At 48.0% G+C, this 26756-nt stretch overlaps 1 protein-coding gene and 1 long non-coding RNA gene across 3 annotated transcripts in view; both read right to left on the reverse strand.

Annotated features, from left to right (window-relative positions):
* Nucleotides 1-26756, reverse strand: part of LOC117204500 (serine/threonine-protein phosphatase 4 regulatory subunit 1-like) — a 147213-nt gene that overhangs the window by 71888 nt on the left and 48569 nt on the right. The gene's annotated exons all lie outside the window — the stretch shown is intronic.
* The window catches only part of LOC117204506, a 35588-nt gene continuing 18053 nt past the window's right edge, over nt 9222-26756 (reverse strand). The window contains exon 3 of the long non-coding RNA XR_004487102.1: nt 9222-9359. This is a non-coding gene — a long non-coding RNA (uncharacterized LOC117204506). The remainder of the gene's footprint in view (nt 9360-26756) is intronic.

The following is a 26756-nucleotide window of genomic DNA, read 5'->3' on the forward strand; positions in this document are numbered from 1 at the left end:
AATTGCGATTAATGTGGGAAATTATTAATTGTAGTAAGTAAGGAATAGTTTTTTAAACAATACTACGACGAACGATGGTAAATGCGCTCATCTAACAATAAGACCAACTCCGAACTCCCGCGTATCTCAACCGCATCTCTTTCACGCGCAGTCAACTTCGTACATTGTTAGCCTACATCGGCATTCCTCCAATCTATTCTCACTCATCGATACCTTGGAATAAATATGTATCGCTTCGTTATCATTTCGTTAAAATTGTAAGCAACTCGTTCGTGTATTAGAGATGTCTAGAGCCCACAGGCGCCTAATTTCGCGGTGTCTATAAACTTTCGATCGACCTACACGTCCGAGACAGTCGGAACAAGGATCAAAGACTATTCAATCGATGAAATTCTCTCGTTTCGTTCCGCTGTTTCCTGTGGATATCCGTCCATCCACAGAGTGTGCGAGATACGTATCGCGGATCTCGATAGAAGCTGATAACGCGAGAACACGAGCTCGCGGCTCGGTTTCGTGAGAAATCTTGGCGTTCTCCACCGGCAGACGGTAACTCTCACGCGGATGAATAAATTGTTTCGTATTCGAGTTTTTCTCACGTAGCGGAGGCATACCGGCGTACGCGATCGTCGAAAACCGGCCGCCACGACGAGAACGAGACGAATCGTCCGCATACATATGAGGAATCGACAATGAGTTTCCGAGAAACGCGGACTTCAACATAAATTTCCGAGAGGCTTCGTTCCATTTCGACGACTTTCTCCGTACCCTTCTTATTCCTGCCCCCTTTGGCCATTCATTCGTCCAACATCGTATTATCGGCTCTCTCTTTTCTTTCTTTTCCTGTCTTTCGGCTAGCCAATAGAACACACACACACATATAGAAAGTTACGTGCTGGAAAAATGTCCCACGATGTCTTTTTTCTTTTTCCCAGGACCCGGTGCGTGCTTTATAGCACAACACATTTTTTCCCGAAAAGACCTACCCCAAGGTTCCTGGAATCGATGGGCCCCTCGAGTACGCCCGTCCCTTTTCCTCCCGAAGGCCCTTTTCTCGTTTCTCCAGCGTTCTTTGCCGTTTCCTCCTTGCCTATCTTTCGCTGCATTCGAGGGAGAAACACCAGACACGTTTTCAGAAGAAATTTTTACCCACTGTTTAAATCTTTCTTCGCGTATCGTGGAAAAGTCAAAGATAGAAAAAACAGAGAAAGAAATATGTACTTGGCCAGGCAGAGTGGTTTTACTTTCTTAGGAAACAGAGGATGGATCGTGTTCCACAGTTCGAAGAATTCGAAAGCCATAGATTCGTGACCTTTCTTTCTCATTTCCTTCGAACAGCTTCTTACACTTGCTATGCGATAAGGTGAATTATATTGCTAGATATGACAAACGATGGTAGCCGAAGATTCATACAGATTGGTCGAATTATCTGAATTCGGACGATATAACGTCAAATAATTTGAAGCTTGAAAGGATACGAGGACGAAGAAAAATGCGAAGAACGCGACGAACTTGTCTCTTTATTTGACTTTTCCAGCTTCGAAACTACGTAACTTCAAAAATATCGCTTGCCACGGTATGAAAATACTATTTACATCGGACCTTTTTTACTACTGGCTCTTTTATATTAAAATATTCCGTTTTGGTCATAAACCGACATCGAGATAACAAAAATTCAGCCAAATGTATTCCTGATCTTCTTCCTACGTATTTCAAGTTAAATAACTTCACACTGGTACAGTGTTGAGTTTATCCGATAGAGGAACGCGTGGATCAATTTGTCAAATAGAAATATACATTGAAGTAAGTATAATTATAAATTACAGGTGTAATGTATGCTAATCCACTATAACACTGTTATTATATTATATATTATATAAATATTATTATATTATATAAAGAATTAACCTTGGTGTGTAACTCTAGCTGAAAGTTACAACAAACAGCAATAAGAACCTATTTATAGCACTTTTGTTTGTAAACCTTATAACCCAAAATTATATTCATATTCAAGGATACAGTAATAAGAACCTCTCCTTTTCTTTTTTTGACTTCACTAAATCCTATTTTCTTCGTAACGACGATGTCCGGGTCACGGGTATACAAAACAAAAAGACGTAGAGTTCTCCTACAGGTAATTACTTCAACATAAAGCGATATCGATACTTTGTCATTAGGCGGGTCACTACCAATACTTGGAATATTTACAACATCGATCAGCTATCGTAGATCTTCTATTGTAAAAATACCGATATTCGTCCATCTGCCGAAACTTGTGCGCAATGGATCGTTCGATTCCTTTGACATCGTTGGCGAAGGGAAGATGGAGATCCATTTTCAAGGGTAAAACTCTCCGATCCGTAGTACCGGTAAAATTCCCACGCGTCGTTCCGTTCGTGCTGCTTGTGTGCCGCACCAGGGTAAGAGGGTAGTCATAATATTTAAGATAATCCTAGGCAGGAAGGTAAAGCCGTCTCCGTGTTTCTCAACGGCTGTTCGTCTCTCTCTCTCTCTCTCACTGCTCTCTCGAACGTGTCTCTCGCACGTTCCACGGGAGAGAAACAGGGGAATTTATGGTCGGGAATTAATGGCATCGCGCGCGAGCGCAGCGGCGTGGCCCGAGAAAAATTTCGTCGGGACGCGCTTCATCGTCCCGGCTAAATTGTTCGAGGCGCAAATTGCGGCGTAAATTTGACGCACGGCTACTAAACTCGCCGATTTAGAAGCTGTCCATTTTCCCCCCTTTTTTATCCCTCGCTTCGCTCCTTTTCCACCGGTCGATTCGAGTCGCCACTCGTTAAACTTCTGGTCTCGAGAGAAATAAAGGAAACGAGGAGAAACGAGGAAAGATCGCGGCTCTCTGATTTTCTGTGTATGCCTATTTCTTTCTTTTTTTTTTTTTGCTTCTTTCTTCTGGTTTTTGGTGGCGGAGAGAATACTCGTACAAAAGACACACGGACGAGCGTGGTCGACTCGGCGCCTGCATTTACATTTTCGAAAGGAGCATCCGCCTTTCCGAGAACCGGCACAGGTCACGCGGCGCTCCTATTCCACGCTGTCGATGTATCTGCTTTCCGAAAAAATCCTCCCATGTTTCTTCTCCTGCGTCGTTTCAGGAGCCTTTCTATCAAGGTCCGCGTTACGCTCCAAAACGGATTTACAACTCTCGCATCCATTAAACTAGGTATAGGTTTTTCATAAATACAGAAAGTCCCTAACAAACGGCGGGAAAAAGAAGGTTGTTCGTAAATTTTATTCGTTGATATCGTAACGTATGCAGCGAAACATAAATTGAACGATTAGTGCACTCTGAAGGTGTGTACCGGCGAATGCAGAGTTCTTGCGGTTCGTGGGTCACGCGATCGCAGATTGGATTGCGCGTAGGTAAGTGAGTCTCGCGAGAGGACAGGATGGCGCGAAAGGAAGCAGACAGCGAGCACGAGGTAGAAGTGGAACGTTTCGAGGTATCCTCGGAAGAAATTCCAAGCCCAGTTTGGACCTGCAAAAGCCAAGAAACCGCGCGCTCGCGCGCCCCCACGTTTCGGAGCGGCGCTCTGCCCTCTTTCCCTCCTTCTCGCGCTCCGCTTTCCGCTTCTTCTTGTCGCGCCTCCGCGCCTAAGGCTTGCCTCTATCGGCAAGGCTGCGATTGGTCCGTGGGCCCAGTCATTCACAGAAAACACAGAATGCAGACGGTCACGTGACTCGTGGTGGTCCAGGGGACCCCGAAGAAGAGAGAGGAAGAGGGCCGAGGGGGTGGTGCGCTCGCTATGGCGCCAGGCGGTTCACCGCCTTTACCATTCCCCTTTCGCCCCCTCTTACACCAGGCCAGAGGGGGATGCAAGTTGAAGCATCGACGCAGGTTTCCCCAGCGATGTCGACGAACCTTCGTCGAACGAAACAGCCTACACGTCTCGTTGTTCCTGTTGGGAATTTTTGGTCCAGGCAACAGGTGCCATTTTTAACTCTACTTGATCGACACGAGACAGCGAGCGATTCTTCGCTCCTTACCGTACAAAGAAAGAGAGATACTCGATAATTTTGAAATTTCAATATTCGATAATATTCTCTCTCTCCTTTTCCCTCTATTGTACGTGGAAAATTTTAGAAACAAAAAAATAAAATAGAGATAAGAACACGTCAAAGATCTCGAAGACAAGACTATTTACAGGCAAGGAGGGAAAACGAAAATGAGATAATTCCGAGGCAGGTTACCGAAACCTGGAACAGAGATAAAGGAAGCAAAGAAAAAAGAAGCCAGGGACGACAAGAAACAAACGGCGAGATCGTTCGTAGCCATCGCGTAGAAAAGAACCGACCGGGGTGGTTCTCACCCCCTCGTGCGTTTCGGGCACTGTGTCGGTGGCCCGATTCTCGGAAGGACCTCATTTGTTGCTCAGTGCTATATATCTCATTCGGGAGCCTCTGCTCGTATATCCTTCTCTTTCCCTTTTCCCTTTCTCTGTTGTTGCCCAGCCCGGGAAGAGAGAACCTCTCGAGATGCTGGGAATAAGTGCATGCTTTTACGAAAACGGACTCCGTTTGCCAGCGGCCCACTGTCGATGTATGCGTGGAGTCGGTGTTCCAACACCGATCGCCCCCTTCGTTCCTTTTCGTTTCGTACCGATACAGGCCACGGTCAACGACGCGCGAGAGGGTCGAACGCGTGTTTTTTTCCTTTCCTCTCCTTTCTTTTTTTTTCTTTTCTTCTTTTCTTTACCCTCGAAAAATCTGAGCGTGAGAACGCAGATAAAAGTGTCGAAGGAACTGCGATAAAGCAGCGGATGCCTTTGCCGTTAATCGTACGAAAGGTGCACCGTTGATTGCTTCCCTGCTGCTAGGGGCACCATTTCAAAAGACGACAAACTTGCGGTGATTTTTGGACGTTCTTTTTGTGAACGACGCCGAAAATTCCGAGACACTGCTTGATCGAGCGAACCTAAAGTTTCCTGAAGAGAATGTTTTAAACGATGAAGGATAATTGACCGATACTTGGTTCTTTACCGTTAAAACGGTTAGTTAAAACGGACGAGTATAAAAATCAAAGAATGACACGGAAAACGGACATTCGATCGTTTTCAGCGAGGTATTTTTCGCTAAGACGCGTTCCTTTACTTCTTCTCATTGACACGGTTAGGCGACTAGAGTGCGAAAATTCGGTCGGTAGACCAATTAAAATTGTAGTCAACTCATCCCAGGAACTTCGCTTTTGTCAAAGTTTTGTTCTTCCTTACGCCTCGGCGGCATCGTTCAGCATGGGAACCGCTGGTTTGAATAAACACAGACTTCACGTTCGCCACCAGCGGAATTTCTACTCGCAGCGGAGAGCGTTAGGTAACTGATCTGACTAATTCCGTTTCAATTTCTCCGAGTATCGGTGTTTAACCAAGCATCTTTCGGGGCCCGTGATCCCGTAGCAAACAGAGTAGACAGGAAACGTTCCTCTAATCGGTACACTGTCCAAGAATATACACAGGTATGTAAAATCATAAGACACGCGTAGAGTGAAAAAGAATAGAATTCGAGGAGTGTACGAGAGGACGAAAACGGGTGAAGCGATGAAAACGGCTGACGGTCGAATCAGCTTCGATTCAAGGAATAGCTTTATGCATAGCGGAGAGTCCTTGGTTCGTCCATAGAAGAACGTCACGGAATTAAGAGGAAGAGGCTGGAAGAAACCAAGGAGGAGGAAGAAGAACGTTGCCGGCGCAGAATTCAAAGGACTAGGTGAGCGAGGTAAACAAAATATTCCTACAGGTCGGTGTATGCCACACAGAAACCTGTAGCGACTTCTTACGTGTGTGTCTCGTCACATACACGCGGGAGAGGAAAGAAGACGAATAACAGGGTGAGGCGAAGAATCGTAAGAAGAAGACGAAGAGGACGAAGAAGAACGAAGGTGTATAGAGAAGGGAGAGCCCTCGGTAAGGGCGAGGAGTCGGGCGAAAAGAGAAGCAACTACGAAGGCATTCGGTGGCGCCGCGCTCGCGTCCAACCGAGCGACCAAGCGAACGGCCGAGCGAGTGAAAAGGGCGAGAAGGTAGCGCGCAGAGGGTGAGGAGCACGAGGAGAGGAGGCAGTGCACGCGGTTGAAAGGTGGGAGAGACTCTTTCTCGGTCCCGGGAGAGGTAAAGGGCCCCAAAGATGGGCCCTGGTGGCGCGATAGTGACGATCAACGCTGGTGGTGGTTACGGTGGTAGTGGTGGTGGTGGTGGTGGTGGTGGTGGTGGTGGTGGAGGAGGTGGTGGTGATGATGGTGGTGGTAACGGTGGTGGTGGCGGCAATGGTGGTGCTAGTGATGTTAGTGATGCTGCTGTTGCTGTCGGTGGTAGTAGTGGTGACGGCACACAAGGGTAGAGAGACGAAGGTGGGAGAGGGAAAAAGAGGGAAGGCGGAGGCAGAGGTGAGAGGGAAAGGGCGGGGGTCGTGGAATGCGGCCGTGGTCCCGGTATATACGCGCCAGTCGGCTATGCCAGGGTATTTGTGTATTTATGTGGAACACAGGAGAACCTCGACGATGGGAAAGACAGAGAGATCGTGACGTTCTCTCTCGGACGAGAGAAGAGGACGGAGGAGAGCCAATGGCCAGCCAAGGTGTGCTGCCCTTTTGGTACGAGGGAGTGAGTAGGTAGGTACCCGAGCACCCGGCTATGCAGTAAGAACACCAGGAACCAAACGACAACCACCGTCCCACCACCTACCGCACTTCTATCCTTCTCTCTCCTCCTTTTCTCGTTCCGAGGTTCCTCGAAATTCCATCGCGGAGTTCCACGTCCCGCGTGGAACGTCCGGAAAGGTGCTCCGTTCGTGGAACTTGAGGGATCACCGTCCCTTGGCACACGCTCTTCGATCGACCGATAGATCGGTTACGTTGTTCGTTATCGTGCTAGGACTATTCGATGGGTAAATCGTAACAAAGGTTTGCATGTATCTCTACGTAGCTAGCTAACGTTTGAAAATTTCGAAACACGTCCTTCTAGTTTCACCCGGTTTACTCTCGGTTTACGTGGCGAATTATTTTCGTTCAACTAGCTGGAAACACAGAAGGAGCACGCGGTGGAATTTTTCCCGCCTTCTTCCCTGATCTTTCCTCTCTTGTTACCAGGAACGACGGACGCGACACGAGTGGCCGGCACGTGAGAGAATGTCGTCAATGCGATGTGGCAGCGGTTTCAAGAGGCAGCGCGGAGGCCAAGGGCCGCGAGAGGAGGAGGAACGAACGAAACAGGGAGGGAAATGCCTGACTTGGAATCATCGTGGGCACACTGGACGCGCTCGAGTACGAATCTCGAATACCGACCGGCGAAGCAATCGCAGGGACTGCAGCCCCGGTATTCGAACCACGTGGCCATCCACTAACTACGACCTGACTCGCACGCTCGCGATCGCGTTGACAGAACGTCCGAAGGGTCAACGTATCACCGAGAATCGCGACTTTCTTCCCAAACAGAAACGCTTGTAATTTGGCAATTGTTGCATCGGTAGGATGCAAATCGGACGATCCATTGGTATGCCGCGACCGGTGTGCGAAAGTCAAGTCTCTCGGCCAGAGTTTCTTCCTTCTGTCTTATCTCGGAAGGTCTCGCGAGCGAGCGCATTCCTCTGAAATTGGAGCCCGTTACGAGGGGAAAAAATACGATCTGCCGGCGAATTCTCGGATCAACGTTTCTACCCATCTTAGCAGAGTTTCGTGCGTTCCGTTTCGGACGAAGTCAATTAACGGATGTTGGACGCGATTTAAGCGAAAACCACGAAGGCTGCATCGGACGCTAAATCGACTCGCGACACCACGAACAACCACGGTGCATCGAACGACGCTGAAATTCACAAAAAAAAATCCATCGCAGTATCGAGACTACCTTTTTCCTTCTGTTCGATCGAACACACACCGCCCCTTTGACAGATTCCAAAATCCCGGTGTCGCGCGTCTCTGCAAAAAGAGAACAGAGGAAGCGTCGTTTTTCTCCCTTTCCCCTGGCAATCAGCGGTTCGACGACGCAACGTACACGCACGCACGTCGCGACGTACACCCACTCGTAGGTCCTAACGTTCGCTACGCAACGCACGCACACACGCTTAGAAAGAAGCACGCCGCCCTCTTCGTCTTCGGATGGGTACGGGCGGCCAGAGATCGCGCGCTGTCGAGTCTCGCAGCATCTCAGGCGGTCCAGTGGCGTCGCTGCCCTCCCCACCCCCCCGCGACAGCTACAGTTTTTCGGTGGTGGGATAGCGCGTGTACAGTGTATGTACACTCGTGATCCTCGCTGGAACGGGTATATGTGTGAGCACGCTGGGGTATTAGGTGTACGAGGCCGCACGCGCGCCTGTATGCCCGACAGAGGGCAACAGAAGGGCGAGAAGCGAGGAGCAAAGGGGGAGGCGTCGCGCCGTGGGAACCGAGGAAAACGTTTCCCGCATACCACCCCTCCCTTCGGGCTCTCCCGCCCCCTCCAAACGCCAACACATCCACGCACCATCTACGTACGTACACACGTAGGTACGCGCGCGTGTCCGAAGCAGGGCCACACTAAGAAGGTACGCGAGACGAACGTGGGACCACGTGACCGGCCCGTAACTTCACAGCGTACACTCCTCTCTTTTTCTCTCGTTCTCTCTCTCTCTCTCTCTCATTCTCTCTCACTCTCTCTCTCTCTCTCCTTCTCCCCGTTCAATCCACATCGCCTTCTCCGCACACAGTTCGCCCTATCTTTCTCTCGACCTCTTTCTTTCTCTCCAAGCAACACGCACACATACACACATACGCGCGCACACTAATCTCTTTCCCTTTCTCTATCTCTGTCGTTCTTGAAAACGCGCTCTCGCGACGCTCGCACTCTCTCCCTCCCCCTTCTTCTTCCTACGATCCTTATTCGAACGACGACGCAGTTGCGCGTACCTACCGCGGGAGCAACTGCGTCGTAGGCTTCTCCCGAGAAAGAGATCCGTGTATTCGCATCGCTTCCTTGTCCGGCGAACGTCGCGACACCGAGAGAGAAAGACCGCAACGGCCCGACTGACCCGAGACGCTGATCTACATACGCGACTACTCTGCCAAAGAATGTCGAAGAAATCGTGAAACCACGACACCGGCGTGTATACGCTGCCAGGAGGAAAAGAGAGGGAAAGAATGTGTCACGCTTTGCGTCACAGGCGCGCGCACCGCGCATACCGCTTTTCTACCGACCAGTGTTGGTTCCTTTTTTTACGTTTTTTTCTTTTTTTTTCGCTCTGCTTTTTTCGTTTTTTCTCTAGTTTTTCTTTGCTAGTTAGGTGGTAAAAGCGTTTGCAAATGAAGCGGTCGGTAAGAACACTTACCGGAAATGGTGAAATCGCGTGCAGCGTGGATAGAGCTTAACTGGACTTACCTGAAATCAGAGAGAACGATTATTATTGAGTGCAATTATAAGCTATTACGAGATACAGCTACCATAAGAGTATTAGCTTCGTACTTTGAATTTAAATTTGTAACTCGAAGCTTGATATTTCGATTTCGCGATAATAATTTAGACGCGATGCACGACGCTCGAAATGCACGATAGATGCACTGTCCAATTTTTATTTACCATTTGCAATCTTTTTCTCTAAATTTCAATTTTATCGTAGTTACGTACCTAAGTACGAAGCGTAATATGTCGAAGCGCAAAGTAACGGGTTACTCGGTTGCAGTGTACTACATATAGCATACTATAAATTATACAACATATCGATAGTTGTGCGACCAACAGTTGATAAAGCGATCTTTTTAATCGCGCAGGACAAAATATTAAAAAAGACAAAGTGTGATGACATAAATACCTATAGTATCCTATCTGTCGATACGCGTTTCAGTTACAGGACGCAGTGAAATTTATAGAGAACGCTAGCCTAAATTTCGATATGCCTTGCGGGCACAGTTGGATCCCAGCGTTTGATATCACCAATATCTGGTTGGACAGCGCGATTCAACCGCAAAAGGTCAATCGTTGTCCTAACGATAAACGAACCGTACACATATATATTCCAGCGTATACTATAATTTATTTGGTCGATGAACCGCGTAATTGCGTTGAACAGGCTGCGATTAAAAATAGGTCGATGCGATTAATAAGTCATAAATTACTGCCAATTTTGTTTATTTCCAAATTTCCTATGGCAAAGGATCAGCGTCGTTCGCCTTATAAAACGTTTCCAAGATACTAAAACATTAAACCTTCATGGACAAGATCGAACTGTCGTTCAGTACATTTTGTATTCCTATTGAAAATTTTTCTCAATTTTCTTAATTTTTTAAAAGCCTAGGACAGTATGGAAGTATTAATTTCGAATAGAAATCATCAAACTCTTCTCGTGTGAAAAAATATTAGACCCACAAAAAGAGCGGAATATTGAAAAAGCAAGTTCATTCTATTACATTTTTATAAAATACTCGGCTACTCGAGAGCACGATGAAGTTATTCCAGGAGATTATCCTTCATTCGAGCCGTACATTAACGATTTTGCATCCCTTCACGAGCGTCCTGTGGACGGTTGCACAGGTAGAAGCCGAAAAGAATCGGAGAACCGGGCACAGGTACGGAACGACGTAAACGAGGAGATGGGCACAAGTACCAGGTAGGTACGCGTCGAACGTGGAAATTTGAGACTGACACGAGCAAATGAAACGCGGGGGCCCGAGGCCGGAAAGCCATAGAGAGCACACGTTCCTCTTTCTTCTCTTTTTCTACTCTTTCTCTATCTCTCTCTTTCTCTCTGCCTGGTGTCTCGTGAAACTCGATTATTTTGTACGAAGCGAAGGCGGGATTCGCGCTTCTGTACCGGTTTCGAGTCGGACGCCTCGCAGGTCGCGCCGCTACGGTTCGGCGTGTTAATTAATCTCGTTAAGGCTCCAACTGACAGCCGCGTCCAACGAATAGACGAGCCATGTTCGACAGTAGCTCCTAGCCGATCAACTTTTACGCTCTAAACCGAAGGACCCGTGATTTGTTTCATTCATTTCGCATTTTCACCTATATTCCCGTGCAATCAAAATACCACGACTATGTTCGGAGCTGTGATATTTCAAATTTTTGCATAAACTTTAACGAAAGATCGGGAGATTAAAACGAGTTTTGTGATATTCTTACTAGAAAATAAGACAATTATTCAAAGAAATATAGGAATAGTTGCTTAGTTCATATACGTATGCTCAAAGAAAAAAAAAGAAAACAAACAGAATCGAAACGATCGATACCAACGAACACAACGCGCGTATCGTTCGCGCGCGAAAACGATAACGTACGGGGGAGGCTTAGACCGCGGAATCAAGTGAATTCGTCCGATTCGGACCACTTACAAGAGCGTATCTCTCTGCCTGCTAGCTAGATATGGGATTTCAGCTGGAAAGGTGAGAAAAGAAACTCGACGAACGAGGGAAGAGGAGTAGAGAAAAAACGGGGAGGAGAAAAAGAGAGGGTACGTTTGGAAGGACGGAAAGAGAGAGAAAATAGGAGATAGAAGGGGCAAAGGGGGATACAGTGAGAAGGACGCGGTCCAGATGAAAGAGGCCCAAGGGAGGTCGCCGCCCTTCCAGGAACCCTTATAAACTTGGACCTGATCTTCGTTGCACGCACACGCGTACTATCCACTAGAATAATTCTTGTATACAGTCAGAAACGAGCATAATATACAAACACGGATATATACACATAAAAGGCACACACCAGTTGAAAAAAGGACGGGCAAACACGAACACGCGCGTCTCCCACTGCGTTTTTCGTAGATTCTTAGATTTTTTCCACGATAAGCGGAGCTTTCGTCTCCGCAGGTGCCGCGTGGGAAGCTACCCCGGAGCACATTCACACATGTGTGGCAAACCGCGAGCGAGACGAGAAAATTTTTGCGCTTTACCTTGAGGCCGGAGCGAAGAAAATTTGCCCGATCGTTTCACGCGTGCGCGCCAGCGCGTGATTACACGTTCCGGTGAAACGCGGCAGAGTCGCGACTACGTGGTTCCACGAAGGGGAATAAGAAGCTCGCGAAGCTTGGCAAGACTATAACGAGCGAGAACGAGCGAACGAGTTATTTTAATTACGAATATCGTATTCGTTGACGAGCATCCAGTTTATCGAGTTCCCTCCCTTTTGTAACCAGCCTCATTGCGGTGAAGAAAAGATACGCGTGCGTGTACGTGTAATTGTTTCTTCCTCTCGGAGCTTTCCATCCGGGAACGATATAATCGGATATTAAAGAAACTCGGGGGTAACAGATGTCTTTCCGCGGATACGCTTCTCAGGGCATCGTCGCGTAATTAGAATCCGGCGGGGCAAAGGGAAAAAATGAATTTCGCGAAAGAGAATTTAAATTACAAGCGTGGCGATGACAGGTATTCCGCGAGAGAAACAGAAACGGCTGGCTGCGGAAAGAAAGAGAGAAACGTTTCTTGTCTCGACGTGGCAACCTGCGATTATTGTATTATAAACGACGAAACGGGTAAGACGACCGACTACTCGGGGGGTGTGAGAGAGAAAGAGAGAGAGAGAGAGAGAGAGAGAGAGAGAGAGGGAGAGAGAGGGAGCAGAAAGGAGAATGAGAAATATAGTCGGACGGAACGAATTTTCGTAAAACGACTTTAAATCATGAAGCAAGGTCGAGCAGGAGCGCGAAGACCGCTCGGAAAACGCGCGCGGCGTCGAAAGCCACGCTTCGCTCGTCATCGGACATGAGCAACGAGGAGTAAAGTAATCACCGACAAAATTGGTTGACGAGATAGTCAGATTGGCCGCTGGCCACTTGGCTGCTCGATTGTCCAGACACGCCCTCGGCGAAATGAAATTTGATTTTGTCGGGCAATTTCGCGCCCAAATCAACCACCCCTTACTGAGACAGAGGAAAGAGTGTCTCACGCCCGAATGCTGCTATACCGTTGCGCGAGGTACGAGCAGAGAGAGAGAGAGAGAGAGAGAGAGAGAGAGAGAGAGAGAGAGAGAGAGAGAGTTAGAGAGAAGCATGGTGTAAATGCAGCCAACTAAAGGGAATGTTAGAAGGAGAAATGGGAGGAAAGAGACTAAGAGTAAGGAAGAGAGAGAAGAGGAGAGTCCCATAACCTTGTTAAGAGCCGCACCCTCGTGGTATTGGCCTCATTGAACGCTTAGAGGCATCTTTCCAAGTGTCGAGTGGTCTCTCAAAAGTTCAAAGGGTAGAAGGTGGGTAAGGGGTTCCGTGTGCATTCGGGGAACAACATTACGAACGATCGTCTTTCGGGCCTGTGAAAACCGTCTTTTACCCTCTCACGTCCCCGATAGGGTATGAATGCCGTGGCACCGCGAGAGGTCCTCATTTTCTCCGTACGATGTCGTAGTACGGAGAGGGAGAGGGAGAAGAGGAGAGGGGAGAGGGAAGGAGAGAGAGAGAGAGAGAGAGAGAGAGCCGATAATCAACGTTCCCTTTCTCGCGGTCGCGAACTGGAAAAACTCTGTGAAATACTAAGAACGAAGTGGGACAAGGGGAGAGAAAGAGAAAGAGAGAGAAAGAGAGAGAGGGAGAGAGAAGAAAAAATTTCCACGGGAAACAGCCGCGGCGCAAACAATCTTGATTACATGAAAATGTTCGGTGATTCGATTACAGTGAGTGTACTTACGCGAGGAGACGCGCGCGCTTCGCACTATATAGTCCGTGTAATTCAATTTCTTTAAAGTAATTACTTGTTGCTTCTACCCGTGGAAGTTAGTTTCCGGTTGAAAATCAATGGCGCATCCACGCCGGCAGCTTTCTCATTATGCGCTGAAAGCGTCTCTGCGAACGCGATCGATTAAGGTGGCATCCGACTGTCGAGGCAAGAACACGCGACATTTCACGGGACGGTTCGTGTTTCTCCTTCGAGAGCTGTCCGATCGACGGTATACGTGTATCCCAATTTCTCGATATCTCGCGTGTAATCGTTCAACGTCGTGTTTCGTTTCGTTTGGTTTCGTTTTGGCACCGACACGGCAGAAGAAAATAATTTCGAGAACCGTAGAGAGTCGTTAAAGTGCGAGGAGGAGGAACGGTCGGTAAGGTAAACGGTAAAGTCAGAGCCGCCATTGATACGCAGACGTTATGAACGCACGAACACGCGCTGCAGCCTGGAAACCGAGTTTACGGCTTTCTTGCCGACTTCCTTTCGTAAATACCACGTTGTTTCTAATGGAGAAGCGGAAAACCAGTACGAAATATCGTAGATAACCGTGCCAAGGACAGAGTGATTTGTGTCGATTATTTGTGGAGTATGACGAGAAGTAGGTACGTGTTGTTTCTCCACGCCATCTTGCCGTTCGGTTTCATATTTAATCTACATTCTAAAACCGGCTAACAACGTCTAACGTTTGTAAATTACGAAATACAGTTGGCCAAAGATACCATCGAGATCATTTTTGTCGGGGTTAATAGAAAAATATTTATCTAATTTTCCTTTCAACAATCCTCACTTGTATCAGGCTAGAATATGATACACTATCGATAGGCGAATTTTTCTATAAAATCGACGTACCAACTGAAACGTTGGAAAAGTCAAAAAGCAAACCGAGTAAACCCGATAAAGTAAAGCAACTATATGACAAGATGAAAAACCAAAGACAGCAACGAGGAAACGCCAGGCTTTATAATATCGTCTAGTCAGCCGAGCAGATATTTTCGACCAGACTTCGTAGAATCGTCCAGTTTCTCAACGAGTTTACGGCGCCATCGTTCATTCCATTTACTCGGGCGCGACTACTGGCTGGCTAGTCGATCGTGCAACTGTGTATATCTCTGACAAAGAGTAGGTACTTATAATAACAGAAAGATCATTCGACGAAACGATCTCGAAGAAGACTCGTCGAATAAAGTTGTAGCTCTAACGAATCTCTAAGCGCGGTACGAGTTGTTTCCCTTATTTGCCTCTATCCGCGGACGCGGTTGCCATACTCGAGCGAGCGTGCAAAATTCTGCGCTCTTAAAATAACTTGGTACAAAAGAAGCCGTCGTAGAAGACGTAGATGTATCTCAGTCTTTGCCGGGGAAAATGCGCTGCCAGCGTATTCCGTATGAATCGGAGGATCGCAACAGAACCTGAATACATAGTCGCACGCAATCGGACAATGACGTATACGGTATGCTGTTTTCTCTCTCTCTGTAGAGCTGTTTCGCCTACAGTCGTCACACTGCAGGCGGATTTGCATCGGCTACCGGATGTTTACAATCTGCCACTTGACGGCGACCCGCCGCGCTGTCCGTTACGCACATCGCGGCGCGTTTATCGTATAAATTTTTCGAGCTGGTGATTTCAATCGGAACCATCGTTCCTCCGCCATGAGCAACGCGTCTGTTAAAGATTTCGTTCGGTAAAGGTTCAATGTAGACGAGCGACTCTTTCTTACGCGCTTTCTCAACTTTTTCGAATTCGTAACAAATTTATTTCGAGCACGTTTTATTTTCACACGCGCCTAGAGAGATGCGTGCAGAGATGTAAAGAAATCGAGAGAAGACTAGCGATTGAATGGCAGAGAAGAGACTCTGCTTGATCCATTCGTCTACACGACTACCGGATTTCGTTCGATCCATCTCGATCTCGCAAGTAATTTCGATCGTAGCGAATCATTGAAGAAAAAATTTACAAATCTTTTCAGCTTCTCACAATACAGGTATATGTAATTTTTCGACAATTTTTACCTATCCTAAGCACGACCACTTTTTCGTGCACATCTTCGCATAATCTAACGTTACTGAAACGCTCGTACAAAATTCTCTCGTCTCTGTATGCAGATCGCGACTGCATTCTCGCGATGCGATCATCATGAATCTTCGAGTGAAAAGTCGTCGACACGAGAAAGAAAAACTCGATCTCGCACGCCCCACCCTGTACACCATCCTACATTTTCGTAATCACGCTGACAGAGCTTTTAGAGTAACGATCGCGGGCGAGGGTTGCGAACGGGTTCAACGAACCCTTGTTTCTGAATTGCGGCGCCATAGCGACCCCTAAATCACGGCTGGCCATGGCGAATCGCCGCTATCGGTACTCTATCTTTCGTACAGGCCATGGAGGCGGGCTGCGTGCACGCATCGCATTTTGCATCCACGCGTGTGTAGCTGGTCGCGCGGACATGATACTGTATGTGCGTGCAGTTGCGTGCCTGGCACGGACTGCGGGAGCGGACCACGCACTCTTTTCGATAGTCGCACACCAAAACAAACCCCCGTGAGTCTGCCGCCAGACTCTGTGATCGCCTGTACACGCCTACCCCGTTAGTTCGTCTCCGACTCGTGCTTATCGGTCAAATTTCTCATATCCTTGCGTTCTTCATGCTTGTCGCTTCATTTTCTAGGTGTTTGCGCAACGAATTTGGGATGTCGAAAAATTTGAAATGTACAATGACGACGTAATTTGAAGTTTCGTTGGAGCAACTCTTTCGGTGGTAGATACACCGAATGAATCGGATGTGGATGATTGCGTTATAGGTACACGTTTGTAGCTCGATAATTCGAATAATAATTCAGTTTTCTGCGAGAATGTAGTTTTCTGAGAATTATCGGCGACTGTAACCGGGGAACGATGTAAAACGTATATTTAGAAGCGAAACTGGAATGGCGTAATCGTGGAATGGTACGCTATTTCGGTCGAAGATTAATTCGCCGCAATAACGAGACGATGTGACCTTTCCGATCGGTATTCCTCCTTTTTTTCGTGCTCTTTCCTTTTAGGAGGCACGAACGACGCACGGGGTCGCTTTTAGAACGAGCGAGCACAAGGACTTCGTGCAAGGACGCTGGTTGTGTCGGCCAATTTTTGCGGCGGCGCACGCGAAATTTACGACGCGCCGTTGAATATTACACCGAAGGTGAATATTTCACGGGCGGTCCAAGTTCAAAGAAAACGTCGTCACCGGCGCTACGAAACGTCGGCGTATCTTAAATCGGTCGTGAAAGGAGGAAGGTCCGGGGTTTCTTCTCCCCCTCTTGGTTCTCTATATCTGCATTAGAATTTGCCTGCGAAGAGAGTACCTGTGTTTTACGACTTTTCGTGGATCGTTTGGTCGACGTCGAACGAAAACGACACACACGGGCGGCGGGTGAACGCGTGTGCGAGGCGGCGCCGCAGTTCGCCGTTGTGTCCTCACCTAGATGCCGACGTAACACGACGTCGACGCACAAAGACGACGGGGCCAAGAGAACGCGGCGGCAAAGCTCGAGACTCGATAGACGACGTTAACCGAACAAGAGGGTTGAGAATCAATTAGACGGCGAGTCACCGGAAGCAAGACATGTATGCTTCCTGGCGCGCACGTCATAGCCCATTGTTCCAAGACGAGAGACTTCATCTTCTTGACATACGAGCCACCTGCACCCTCGTTGGGTTTCCTTCGAACTTACTGTGTCTCTGCGCCGACATCGACGACAAAGACGCGAGGAAACGTAGCTGCCGCCGACAATATTTACTTTGCTGCTAATCGTGCCTGTGAAACGAGGAACAAGCTGCCTCCAGACACCGATAACGCGCCATCCACGCGGTAATTTGAAGAAACAAATAAGAAGATACGAGAAAATGATGGTAATTTGTAGATCGTAGATGATTGGTTCTCGGGGAACCGATGAATCATCGAAAAATCCTCGTAGTGACGCGATCTTGATATACGATGGAAACTCCGGTCGCCATTGAGGTGCCACGATTTATTTATTAGCGGTCGTGCGGATCCCTTAAACGGTTCGATGACCGAGCGATCGTATCGCCGTTTCTGACAAATTATAAATCGTAACGAGCCGATGAAAGATCCGCGGCGCCTACACGCGGAAGGAGTGGGACGCGTACACGCGTGTTTCAACCGCGAAGAAACGCAAAGCAGCCTCATTAAGATCGAGACACGTGAGCCATAAACGAGTACGCTCCGTTTTACCTACGTCATGTAGGCGTTTTGTTGGCACGCCGCTTCGAAATACGATTTTTTTCTTTATTTCATTCTCGATTTTATTCACAAGACGAGAATAATTGTCTCAAGTGGTGGAGGTCTCGCGCGAAAAATTCCTCGTACGTGCCATCTTGATTCTCATTTTCCTTTTTGTATCTCTACTTTGTGTTTTATTTCTCTCTCTCTCTCTCTTTCTCAGCGTCGAACTAGATGACGTTTGTCACGAAATACGCCTGTACGGCGTATCACTTGACAACAACTCGTGGAAAAATCAACCCTTAACGCATGCTCGCGTACAGAGAAGCTGCCCACGCGACCGCACAAAACAATGGCGCAACGTGAAAGTACAATTATGGTAGCAGCCAAATGCGATTCGCCCACCTGACTGCGTTCCACACCTTGCACGCTTTTAGCCTGTTTGTCGCTTTCAGCCTTTGTTGTTTATCGCCACCGATAGCTATTAACGCTCGCCATTATCGACATTTAGCGTTTCCTCGGACACGAATTATTGTAATTTCTTTGTCAAGCGATATAACGTGCGACGGAAGAACGTACCTCTTCAATCATCCGCGTGATTTCACTTTTATCAAAACATTTTATCAAAATCGTAACCGCACGTATCTACCGACGTGTAAAGAGAAATCTCTGCGTGTATCCATAGCAGTAAGTACCTACCGAATTCTCTCGTCAATTAGTTAAACGCTCCTGTTCGTTCTTCCCCCGGTTCACGACGAGTACCTCGATTGTTTCGGTCCGCAATTCGAAACGCGTTATCGACGTAGAAGCTGGAATTGTTTCGTACAAACCCGAGGGTTCGATAACGGAGCGGACGTCGCCAGCCGAATTAGAATGGGGACGCGAGAGAGAGAGAGAGAGCGAGAGAGAGAGAGAGAGCGAACGAACGAACGAATGAGAGAGAGAGAGAGAGACCAGGACAAAGAAGGAGACACGATAACTATTCTATCACAGATTTCAATATTTTAGGCTCGATCTAGCTTTTCGCGTACTAATTTACTTTCGCAACATCGACTTTTCCGCGGCGGCAGCCATCAATCTCCATTACAGCTTCCGACAGCCATCGCTCTCGGGCACACCCCTTCTGCATTCGCCCTTAAGCACGTAATATCGTTACCCATTTTTGCATCCACCGTCGACACGCTTTCACCAACCGTCGTGCATCATCTCTGTCGATGCTTTTTCGCGTGAAACGTTGAAACGTTTGAGAAAGAAAGCGAACAAAATTTGAGAAACGGATAAAGAAGGAGAAGAGGAGGAGAAAAGGTGCGATGACCCCCTTCCCTTGTTAGAAAGTTCGCAGACAGGTTGGTTCGAGCACGACCGGCCCAGGTATCTTTAACTTTCCGTCGACGCGTTCTTCAACGTCCCGAACAAACAATCTTGCCACGCATTGAAATGAAAATCAGTGCAGGCAGTTGCGTCGATCTTCCTCGGCCGATAAAGTAGTTGTACCAGTTTCCTTGAAACCCTCGACTGGTCGCGACAGGTCGAACCGTGAATACCAGACACGCTGCCCCATAACGAATGCCCGTAATTTTATTTGCGCGAGCGTTCGTGACGGTAGAAGGGAAAAAAGAAATTAATACGTTAAAAAGGACAGCGAAAAAGTAAACGATGATCGAGCGAACCGTTTTAGGAAAAAGGAAGAGCGAACGCAGATAAAATGCGATTTATAGACAGGAAGAATCCCTTGCGGAAGGAAACGGATGCAGCGGACACTGACATTCGTTTACCACTTTAGCTGATGGCAAGCAACGTACTACCGGGATGAGAGTTCTAATTACAGGAAAATGCAAATACTTGCAACGGAACGGCCAAGTGGTAAACTGGTAATTACGAGTACTAGAAGCTGTTTCTTAGACATTGCATATGGAACTAGGCAACGCGTTATTGCTTCGCCGACCGATATTACCTAGTTTCTTCTTTCCTCCGACAAATGGTCGTCGACGGGAGTTCGTAGCATAACTAAACACTTTTTCGTATGAACAATGACCTTTAAGTGGAGTATTTCTCATTGGAAGAATTTAATGACACCAAGTTAGTCCTCGTTTCATACGTATAAACGTCCGGGTCGTTTACTATCCTTTCACCGGCGTATGTATTAATTAAATTTACAAGAAGGTAGAATCTCAGAGCGTGAATATCAACAACTCGATCAATCGTCGTCCAATTAAAATATCTTTAAACAAAAAGCTGGCGGGTAAAAATTCATTCATAAATTAACGCTCGAGAAACGGGTCACGTACCTTTTTTCTACGTAGTAATTACTTGCGCAACGTTTCTCTCGATGTACGCGTGCATACTCTCGACGTCCCTGGCGTTAAAATTATAAAACGTATGTTGCATCTAACAAGTCAATTGCATTGTATACGAGATCGACGCGATTTAAAAGCAAAACCACTCAACCTATAACCGCTCAAAGGAAAAAGACGAGATTAGTAGATGGCACAATTACAAGTTCATCGAACGGAACTACAGATACAGTTTAGGCAATTTCTTCCCAAGTCATCGTATAACCGAACTGCCTCAGACCCCATTAAGCCGGTTAATCAAAAGGTCCAAGTGGTAAAGATCTCCACGAAACGATCGACGACGGTTCCACGGCGACGAGAAAGAAATTCTATCATCAATTAGCTTACCTCGTAGGTCTCTGGTATCGTGGATTCGTTTCAAATCCTGAATCACGCACGACGTCGTCGGATGAGAAGGTTGAAACGACCGAAGAAAACGCGGACGGTGCATAATCCTCGGTTGAAAGAGCTCGAGTCGAGTTCGTAGTCGGCGATCGATCGGGAGACGAGGTCGATGGGTTCACGTTGGTCGAAGGGAAATCGTTCGTATCGATATCGATACGTACGCGAGTATTTTTGGGGGGCTCCGTGACGCGGCAACGCGATTCTCACGTGTCTCTAACCCGGGCCGCCATCTTGCTCGTCCACCATGCGAAGTGAGATCTCCCCACCACTGGTCGTCGCCCCTCTTCCAACGTTGGCGAAGCAAACTTTTTGATACGCCAATTGCCGTCGTTTGCCCGCGTCTCGGTGAAAAACAAGCCTTTTTTTACGTCGTTACGATCGATTATTATCGATAGATTGCACAGATCGAAGAGCGCATACGCGAGTCTCTCGGTAGACAAATCGATTAATTTCACTTTCCATTTCGCAATTCCATTCATACGAACGCACGATTAACGTTCGATTCACGAGAAATAACCGACTCGCTTTCGTAAGTTTATTCGTCGCAAGAGAATCGACACTGGTAACAATAAATTCCAAGATAAATTTAAAGTACACAGTTTTTACGATTTTTCTGTACCTTCCAATTATGTGTGCTCGATCAATACGATTTCCAAACGGCTAATATATAACGCGTCTTAATAGGTTGGCATGAAATTGTTACAATACATTGTAGAAGTTAAACAGATGGAAAAGTTTTGTATGAACCTGTGCTAGAAATTTATCTAGAGTTACCTATGGAGTAATGTTGTACGATAGTTTTTACTTTCGTACATCGTCTAAGTAGGTGCCTGATAATAGTAACGGATTAACCGATTAAGAGAATTCTTAACCATTAACCAGTAATAATAATAATAATAAGAAAGCAATTGTTATTTCCATAGCAATATATTGAAGCAATAATTCTATTATCAACAGAGCGGCGGGACAAAAGAAGTCGAGTAATGAATTCTATAATAAATTATTTACATACGATATGAACTTTATACGAACGTTTTCCATCTGTTTAAGCTTCGGAATACGCTGTATCAATTTGGCAGTAAGCTATTCTCCAATATTTTCCCCTCGATCGTCCTTTGACGCGATACACACATACACACGTGCGCGGTAAAATATATACACACAGAGAGAAAGACACAGAGTGTAGAGTCGCGCGAATCTCCAATTCAGATAAAAACGATACAGTCGGGGACGAGGACGGTGGTTTCGAGATATACGCCAGGAATCATCACGAGAGCCAAGCCTCGGTCTGTGATAGCTTTCTATAACGCACGAGAAGCGGAGCGTCCCGTTCGAGCTAACGCGTGAATTGCAAAACGTTGCATCATTTTAATATCGTGCAGGATGGTTTAGTTTCGCATACGTAGGCCGATGAGTCACGTTGTTACTCTCGGTACGTTATCACGGTTCGCGCTATGGAGATTTCGGACGTCCGGTACCACGTGGCCCTCGATGGCACAACCTTGGTGATATAGTTCTCTCTATTGCCAATTCGATCGTTCGAACAACTAGAAAGCAAAAGACGAACGGGTATATATGTAGGAAGAAAGAACACGATTTTGTCCATCTTAGTAAATGACCTTGATATCACGGTAACGACGTATCCTTGAAGAATCAGGGGTCACCGATCAAAGGAACTCTCACCGCTCGTCATTCGGATCGTTTCACCTTGGTGAACCGTTGACGATCGATCGGAAGGCGACGACTCGAGCAGACGGTCTCCGTAGGCGGTGCCACGCACGCTACAGACGCGTGGAGAGAATTTCGAACGTCGTACATGGTTCCCTTTGCCCTTTTATAAGCACCAATCTGCTTTCATAGAGCCGGACTATTGAATTTTCTTAGGAACGTCATCGATAACTTGCGATGGGTTCGATAGATCAAAAAATAACAAGTTGGCGTTCTTGATTAAACGCGTGTTTAAATATCGCGAATAGAGCAGTAACGCATGAAACACGGTGATCATGGACGATGCGACAAGAATGACGTTTTTATCAGCCTGCAAAGACTTTTTCGGGTGTGTCACGACGCGTACGGTTAGGCGGTAACCAGTGTGTGACTCGCGCGTTCGAAAATAGAGGCGCCGCTTCGGTGGCGCGCTCGGAGCCGCCGCGGCGTTATCCGTCTTATCGCTCGGGGCATTACGTAAGCCACCATGTCGCCCACGTCTTTCGCAGAAGGGGCTTCGGTGCTTGGTCGACGAACGAAAACTAAGAGACGAATGGAATAAGCCAGCGAGACCGAGAGCAAGGTATATATCGGAAGACGAAAGTCAAAGAGTACAGGAAAAAAAAAAACGGAGTAAACAAAAGGAAGAAACGTATGAAACGAGAGGAACGAAACAGTCGGTTATATTCGTGATACACGATCGAGTTTCAAAGGTTTCCACCTCCTCGTGACGAATGGTTGCGTTGTTGGGCGCCAGGGAATTTCGCGGCGCCTTCGGGTCCGCGTTCACGTGAACGCGATTTACTGCGCAGATTCCGAGTCACGCGGTTCTTCATTCGTACCTACGTCGCGCACACGATAACTTTTCTTTCTTTCTGTGTGTCCCGCTACTGCCCTCGGACGTCGAACTTTCCTCATCCCCACTTTTAGCGCGTCTTTAACCTCTTTCCATACGTATGACTTACGTTTTTGGTTCTTTTTCTCCTTTGTATTGTTGTCGTCCCGCGGCAGGAATTCACGAGGCCGCCACGCCGTAACGAATGCTGCCTGTACTTTCGCTCGGTCTCTCGTCATCTCTCGATCGGTCTGTTTACGACGATCCTTCACCTCGACACGTATTCCTTTCCTCGATGGCTTCGCGCACTTCCAATTATTCCATCGCGTCGCGATTCTTCCGCACGGGTTATCATAGGGTAACCCCGGTCGCTGTCAAATTCTTTGTTACCGGCTGAACAAATTTCCTCGTATACTGCGATTGATCATTCCTTTGTTATCGTCCTCGCGTTTATTCCCACGGGGGATTCCGCGATATCGCGTTCGTTCCATGTTCATCGCGCACAATACGTCGATGCGAGATACAATACGACCATACAAAATACTGTCGATTCTCACCGAATCGTCGATTGGCGCGCTTCTCTCGTGGTCGTGAAACGAGCAAACATACCGGTCGAGCGGACACGTTCCGTTCGCGTGTCGCCTCTCGCTGGTGTGTCACTGTATCGACGATCCTCCGCTGTGCGTGTCCCCCGTCACTGTCAATTTTCTGCGACTCGGCTCTGGATCGTGACGAAAGACGTCCCGAACGCGACAAGCAACTCGGTCGTATACGAGAAAGTGCGCGTAACGCACGAGCGTCGCGAAGCTGTCGTCCGTGTATGTGTGAGAAAACATGTACTGACTCGCGTGCGCAGAAGCAAAGCGCACACGCGAGAGACGCAGTTTAAGCCTAAGGAGAGAGCGGCGGCGGTGGCGGCGGTTCTCTGGCTCTCGTATACTACACACTGGGTGGCCCGGGTTAGCGTACGGCGCAGTTAAAATGGCCGCGAGTATGTTGTTTTCTCTCTCTTCGTTCGTCGTGCTCTCCCGTCTCGTCTTTTTTCCTTTTCCTCTTGACGGCGAGATTCGTTGACACACGCGCTGCGACAGCGGTGGCATCATCTCCGAGGATTACGGCGTTGCGTGACCGCGCGTCGTACAACGATCGTACGCGTGAAATCAGGAACGTGGCTGCGACATCGGTATTTTGTTGTCGTTGTCGACGTCGTAGTTGGCGGCGGAAGAAAGACATCGTGAAATCGGATAAACACCGCGATTCGCGATGACACTCGCAGCAGCAGGCACGCGCGAAGATCCGCGTGGGACTGTGCGCGCTAGCGTGAGTCCGACGCCGTGCACGTCGACACAACACACCGAACAAGATGCGACGCAAGAGCGAACAGCGCCACGCTCGGCCGTCGCCGGAACTGCGAGGGTAAATAGCGCCCTGTTAAGGAGGGGAGGCAACGGGTGGGGTGGGGGTACTGGGGGAGCAGGGAGTCTCGCGTACCGAGCAGTGTACGGCCACGGCGAAGAGAGGGGGAGGGGGGAGGGCGAGGGGAACGGCGGTGACGGGCAAGGGAAGAAGAAATCGAGGGATAGAGACGGAGAGAAAGAGAGAAATAGAGCAGAGAGGCGGAGGGAGGAAGGGAGACATCTCAAGAGTGCGTCGGGCCAAGTGCGCGAGTGTCGTCACATCCGGTATTCGGGGTGGCGCTGTACTGGTCCGCTTCTGTGTATGCGTGCGCGATAAAAGCCCAATGTATACGCACGCTACACGCACGCTACATTTGTGCATGTGTGTGCGTGCGTGCGTGCGTGCGTACGAGAACGCACGGGGTGGAGCGAGAACAGCGTAACGTGACACAACATCGGTCCGTGTATCGTGTACACGGAAAATTATGTAGCACAGGTCGCTGGGATTCTACCGATATGGGCTGTCACGTGAGACGAGCATATGCCTCGTTTGGCCTCTTGAAAAATTCATTGCCCCTGCTGCTTCTGTTACGTTATCGCGCGGCGAACTTTAATGCACTTGGATGGTCATCGCTATACAACGAACGATGTGATTCCGATTGCCAAGCGTCCGTGAATCAGGCCCGGTTGGTAAACGAGCGCGCGCGCACGCGTGCCACGGAACGGATACGAGTGCAACGAATTCCACGCTATGCGGAAAATCATATTTTCTATGCCGCCGGTACTGTTACGTTGTTACGCGTGGACCTCTCGTTTCCGCTGCTCGAATACTCGGCATACTGAACGCCGTGTACCACGCTGTCATTAACGATTCAACTATGAAATGCGCGCGATGTTACGAAACTACTACCTGTTTCATTAACCCAGTCATCTGTAATTCACGCCTGGAAGAAGCAATAACCGATCTTCCGAAAATATGCCCGACATTATACGTCTTAAAACGGAGTAGCGCGATATTGGCTCAATTAGAGACAATAACTGGCGAAGAATAGCGCACGGTCGTTCTAAAAGTAGCTCGAACATCGAGCGACAAACGATATGCTCCCGATTAAACCGGGATAAATCGCGCGAGATACGTAGATATGGTTTAGCGTAGGGGAACATTGTAGAGAAACGCCTTCGCTCAGTACGTCCCTGATTGTTACGGAATAGAGACGCGGCAGAAATAGCACCGTTCGTCGACATTCCTTATAATCCAAGCGTCTGAACGCAGGGACACACAGAGAGAGATTGTGTAGGACACGATGCGCGCCAACGACGACGATTCGTTCCGCGTGTACGTCTTCGCGCGTCACTATACTTTCCGCTGTGTGTAAGTACATCGTTGCACGTAAATCCGCCGTCTGTGTAACATCGTCAGCCGTATATGTACCGCTTGGTACATTCGGTTTTCTAGAAACTGCCGCACCAACACACTCGTATCAGCCAATTAGATTTGTTCGTGGCCTTTGAACTGGCAGTTGTGAGAACACGCGACTCGTTGAAAGCTTTCTTCCTCGTCGTGCGAACGACAAAGAGCCTCGCGCTCGCGACTCGCGTAACGTCGTCGACGATACCGTTTTCGGTCCCTTTGTTTCATCGCTGACACCGAACTGTCAATATATCGCGAAACTCGCGATAATGTATCGCGATCACGCTCAAATCCATACACTTACGTGAAACCGATTACGTTTCGACTCGAGCTCTAATTTCTGCCGTATCACCTTTTTATCTCGATCTCCCGTTTCCATGCCAGCGTTGCCCCACACTTACTATACACATCTATTTTCCTATTTTAATCGTAATCACTGTTCGCCAAACAACAAGAGGCGCCTCCGCGATCTTAACTGTAATTACGCAAACTTTCGCGGAACGCTAACCACGCGAATCGAGTATCACCGGCTGACTGACATAAAGACGAAAACCCGACGAACGTTTTGTTGTGTTATCGTTCGACACTGTCGAGGAACGACCTCGAACGGCCCGACATATATCCATATATACGTACTTTACCTGCATGCACGTACAACAGACGCTCACAGAGAAACGTACACGGGCACATGTTTAAGAGTCACGTGGCGGTTGACGTCGCGACGATGCAGCATTTCATTCACGACGATCGATTTCATTAGCGAAACGTCGACGTTCCGCCTCGGCGAAACTTTTGAATCGACCGACCACGTTCGCGTATCAC

The sequence above is a fragment of the Bombus bifarius genome, unplaced genomic scaffold (assembly GCF_011952205.1).
Source record: "Bombus bifarius isolate JDL3187 unplaced genomic scaffold, Bbif_JDL3187 scf7180000007978, whole genome shotgun sequence".
NCBI lineage: Eukaryota > Metazoa > Arthropoda > Insecta > Hymenoptera > Apidae > Bombus > Bombus bifarius.